This window comes from Nelumbo lutea, chromosome 2 (assembly GCF_056320005.1).
Source record: "Nelumbo lutea isolate HS-2025 chromosome 2, American lotus-T2T, whole genome shotgun sequence".
Taxonomy (NCBI): Eukaryota; Viridiplantae; Streptophyta; class Magnoliopsida; order Proteales; family Nelumbonaceae; genus Nelumbo; species Nelumbo lutea.
Genome location: NC_142685.1, coordinates 8869249 through 8875248, shown reverse-complemented (window position 1 = coordinate 8875248; position 6000 = coordinate 8869249).

The following is a 6000-nucleotide window of genomic DNA, read 5'->3' as shown; positions in this document are numbered from 1 at the left end:
TATTTCAATAGTATTAACAGTTACAACAAACGAAAACAACGAGCAATGAGCGTAATGACAAGATAAAAAGTGCGAAACAAAGAAGAGAACATTGGATTGGAAGCTTATAGGTAGGGAAAGTGCCTGTTGTCTTTAAGGCTGTGTTTGGTTTGAAGGAAAAGGTAGGAAAACCTATACAAGATTTGTAAAGGTTTTCTAAGATTTCTCTTCCTTTCCCTACCTTTTCTTTCAAACCAAACATAGCCTAAAATCGATTTCACCCCTCTAGGTGCAAAGGTTCTTAGTGGTCAGTCTCCAGGATATAACAACAGTTCTTAATTCCGGAGAGGTGTGCATTCACAAATCACAACCCGACCTAGGCGATTCAAACTGTATCTGTTTTGTTTTGTAAGATACGATCGATGTATGAACTATGAAGTGAAGTGTATTAACTTCAGTTGACTCCTTATCAACTGTGGAGACTACAACCACAACCACAAGGAAGGGCCGAAGGGGAGTTATTTCAACAAATCGACTCATTTGACACCTCCTCAACAACATGGTCTTCTTAAATTAAATTGTGGACCTTGTAGTGGTGCTATCTAATTTTGTTGCCACTTCTGGTTGTGTGGTTGGATACATGTCCTCTGAGCTTGTATCTGTGAGCCTGTGAATGTAACGAATGGGCTACACATGAAACTTAATTTGCCAATTCTACACATTTGACTCTCTGATATTATAGGACATTGGACCGGCTGATTGAATCCATTCTAATCCAATCCGATAAGTGCTTTGGACCATTTTGGGTTGGTCCAATTCAATGTCTGGACCATCTAATCTGCTCAAATTGGTTTCAATTTAGATTTGTTCCAATCCAAACTTGGTCCATTGATACTTATATTCTTATCTTCTATCAATGAACTAGATATTGGTTCAATATGACCCAATCCAATGTAAATCCATTACGGATGGTCCAGGTTCAGTCCAATCCAATAAATCCTTTGAACCATTAAGTCTGGATTGGTCTAATTCAATGTCTTATTGGTCTGTCTAATCTGTCAAAATCGATTTTGATTTAAAAGAGGTTCAACCCAAAGCCAGTCCATTGGCACCCCTACCTCATAACATGTAAACCTTTCAAGTGCGCCTGTTCTTCTACTCCCAGTCTCCTACTCAAATTTGTATTACTAGATGCATATGGGTCCTTTACTCTTTTATTTTTTTTCTTTTGGGAATGATAAGCAAAAAATTTCATGAATCCGGAAGCCACGAGCGTCCTCCCAAACAATCGAGGACAGTCCAGTCGGGAACAACAATGGGGGGAAACACAGATTGACCCAAACAACAAAATTACTTCACTGAAAATCTGGGTTTTCCGAAATCTTCGATACCAAAAAATGCACCCAAACAACAAAATTTGGAAGGAATGGAATGGGGTTCTCCTGTTCAACTATCAAATCTGTTGCATGCATGGGACCACGGGTCGACGTGTGGTAGTGTCCAGAGTCCAATAACAATCCAATTTCACGTGAAGAATGGGCATAATAGTAGGAGAGGTTTGCCATTTGGTTAAACTTCCAGGTGCTTACTCAACGTGCATCCACACTGGGTTATTTGATTATGGAGTAAAGGAGAAGTGGGCCATATGGGCCCAGTAGTAGAGTCAGTTACAGAATCCTAAGCGGTTAAAGAGTTTGGTGAAGTCCATTTAAGCCCTTACTTTTTTTTTGTGGCTGTAATTACGTGAATATTAATTATCTTTTCGTTAAATTGCTGAAACCTCTCGTGAAGTTTTTTATTGTTGTTGAAATCTTTTTTGAAGTTTAAGTAATTGCAATTGTCTTTCTTGAACTTTCTGACATAGTCACAAGTAGATCCATTTTGTTAGAATCCTCCAAAAAAGGTATGAAAATGCCTAAAATATCTATACAATTTGACTGAAATATTTATTTTCCATTTTTTTTTACATATGAATTGCTACCCCAAACCCTTATAATCTATTTTAGAAATTGATTTATTTTTCAAATTTGTCCTTTATTTTTTTATTTTTGTGATTCTTTGTATTTTTTATTTTTAAAATTTTATTATTTGGCATTTTGACCATGGAGTCATTTCATTTCTAGTTTGATTTTAAATTTGGCATTTCATTTTCATCATTAATAAAAATAATTCTTACATTTCATACTTATTTTTGTTTAGTATAATGAATATACAATATTAGAGATGAAAGTTAGGTTTATTTCCAATTTGTTTTAAATTTTACATTCCATTTCCATCATTAATAAAAACATTTCTTATTGGCCATACTCAGTACTGCTTAATATGTTGAATATATGATGCTAAAAATATTTCCAACTTTTTTTAATTTCTATGTTTTTTGCATTTTATCTACTTTTAAATATTACTATTCAATTGTGGCAACATGTATTGGCCTATTTGACCCAAAATGGTTTAATAACACCACCTAGATGAAAACACTATTTTCTTAGGTATATTTTATGTTTATTAGAATTATTAAATTGTTATGTATGGATTTAATTAATATAATTTAATGATGAGAAAAAAACAAAACTGCCTTAAATATATGATTCAATGAATGCGAATGCAAGTTAAGACTTTAAATGTTGGATTTAATGAAAGGAAATTGAATGCATTGAATATCTTAAAATTACCTCTTTTCAACTCATTTAATATGTATAACCGGTTACATTATTTGCCCTCATTTTTTATCAATAAATTTAAATATGAAAGGGTAAATTTTGTCTTCTAAAAATTCCAAAATTTTCTTGAGACTATTCATGCTTTTTAAAGTAGTATGGGTTAGGAAATGTTTTAGGAGGAAGTTTTAGGTGTGAGAGATAGTTTAGGAGAACTTTTAGGAGAAGAGATAATTCAATTGATTGATTGATTAATTGAGAGAGAGAGAGAGAGAGAGAGAGAGAGAGAGAGAGAGAGAGAGATTTGGAATAAGATGAAGGGATTATGGCATGTTTTGTTTCCTTACTGATTTAACTAGCAATGGAATAAAGAGAAATTGATGCTGAAAATAAAAAGAAAATGATTTTGAAAGTGAAAATAGTGTCACTTTTAAGTTCTAAACTTCTAATACAAAAAATATTAAAAATTAAATATATAAATTAAGATTCAATCCAAATGTTAATTTATCTTTTCTAATCCAAAAATTAAAAAAAAAAAAAAAGTTAAAAGTAAAAGCAAATTTAAGGATTATCACAAGCACCATTATTGGAGGGATCTTCATCATGCAACGTGTCAAAACCAGCTATAACATGTTGAATTGTTCAGCTTTAGCATTTTTTTATTATTACGTCTATAACCCATTCAAGACCATAAGGCTGTGTTTGGTTTGAAGGAAAAGGTAGGGAAAGGAAGGGAAAGGTAGGAAAACCTTTACAAACCTTGTATTAGTTTCCCTGTCTTTCCCTTCCTTTCCCTACCTTTTCCTTTAAACCAAACATAGCCTAAATGATTCAAGAGAACCAAGCATAAATGCAAGTCAAAATCTTGTTTTTTTATTGAATGAAAGCAACATAAAGTCCCCAAGATGCAACGATGAATTATAAAATAGATTAGTGCCAAAACAGGGGACATTTGTATGTATATATCTATGCTTTAGGTTAAATTCAGTTATAGCATAAAAGTACTCTATATCATTAATATTCCAATTGAATATCTTGAGTTTCACCCAATCGTGGTAAATTGAACTACAAAGTCTATTATGGAGATACTTCAATAATACTATAAAGAAGTTGGGACCTGGATCACAAACATCACCACGTAATACATAATTTATTTTGGCATTATATGAAGCATGGATTATACCTTAAGAGGGCGTTATTTTTTTGGATTTTGAGAGGGGGGAAAGTTGGTAAATGGGATTTTGGTTTTCATTGACCAAGAATTTTATGTTCTTTTTTCAGATTTATGCGGGGACTAGGGGAAGTTTATTTTCATGGGTAAGTAATACCCATCTAATAGGTGGGTAAATAATTTTCCCAACTAGGGGGAAAGTTGCTAATACTTGAATGGGACAAAAATACCCCTTTTAGTAATGGAATTTTATGGCTAAAATGGTCATTACCTTGTTTACCTAGGAAATAAAAGAACATAGGTAAATGCACTTAGCCAGGTAAGTATTTCTTAGGTAAAACTTACCCAGGTAACTGCATTTACCGGGGTAAGTAACTTTCTGAAAAGCAAACGAGGCCTAAATAAAATCTCAACTTAGTGAGAAAAATCCCCTACCAACGTTTACCTAATGAACGATAAGTTATTAAAATGGTAGTGCACAAATTGTTTAGCTAATGACCTATACTATTTCTTTTCTCCAATCCCATGCAAGGTGGTCTTTCTTATTGCTGCAAACGGATTGAATTTTATGAATTAGGAAAATCTTTCATAAATACCAAATTATGGTGTATTCCCCGAATCGGAAGCAATAATAGTTCTATTTCCTGTATCACAAAATTAACAAAATTGTTCCATCCACAATATTGTATAGTTTTAAACATAGTTTTCAAAACCAAACCGGATCGAATGGTTGAACCGGAAATCTAGGAACCGGTTCCCAAAAACTGGATTTTTCTCAAAAACCCCTGATTTTGGTAAGCAAATCGCTGACCCGTGTGGTTAATTTTTCAAATTGTTCAAATGGTTTTGACTATTTTTTTTATTTTTTATTTTTTTGTCAGAATGAGCCGATCGTTCGGTTCAAACGGTCAGATCGTTCGACCTAGGAACCGGAATCTTGACCATTTAGTTCATCGGGTCGATTTTAAAAACCTTGGTGTTAAATGCAGAGAATTATAACTCAATCGACACTTTAGCTCAGCTTTTAAAGAAGCCAAGAGAATTGTTAATTAGGGGTGCCAACAGTATCTGAAAATTTGATTTCGAATTCGATATTCAACATAATCGAATCGAATTTGGATAATTCGAATATCTAATCGGTCGAATTCGGATATCCTATTCATACTGAATAGTTATCGATTTGAATTCGGATATGACCTTATCCGATTCAATAAATATCCAAATTTGACCAATTATTTAATTCTTATATATAATATATATAATTTATATATAATAATTAAGTTATATAAATAATTTATATATTTATATACTTTAATAAAATATTTATTAATTATCTAAAATAATTAATTAAACAAATTCAAATCGAATCGAATATTCAAATATTTAATTGAATTTGAATTCAAATATTAATTTTCAATATCCATCGGATATTGGATTTTCTAATCGGATTTGAATTTGGATATTGCCTCATCTTATTTGAATTTGATCCGTTTACACCCCTATTGTTAATGTGCCTTCTATAGCTTGTGTTGGATTAATCAAATGGGGTGATATGCCTATGAGATAACTTCTAGAACTTTTTGTAAAGAAAGATGGTGATCAAAAGGGAGCTTTTTTCCAATGTTTTCAAAACTGGATAGATCGGAAAAATCGGGAGCTGAATGCCTAATTGGTTCCGTTTAACCCCAAAACCACTTTTTGGCAAAAAATTCATTGATTTGGTCAGCAAACTGTTGACCCAGACAATCAAACCATCAAATCGTTCAACCCGATAACGATTTTTAGCTATTTTTTGTGTTTTTAATTTTTTTAATTTTTTTGTTTAAATAAGTTCATTTGAATCGGACAATCAGACCGTTTGACCTAGAAACCATACCCAAAACGGTTCCCTATCCGATCTAGTTTAAAAAACCTTGCTTTTTTCAGTATAATTAATAGTTGGCTATCAAAAACCCCATTAATTCGATAACCACCAGGCTGCCAAAACAACAAATTAACAATGTCACACAATAAAGTTGAAAAAAAAGAACATGAGATTAAATAAAAAGGCTTCTATTGACTTAAAACCATACCCAATTTATCGAAATTCTCAACTATCAATGGTAGGGATACCAATGCCACAACTCCAGAAGGTCATTGAGAAAAAGAGTTCCAACAGTTACTTGAAATTTCAGTATTCCATCAAAGTCGCAG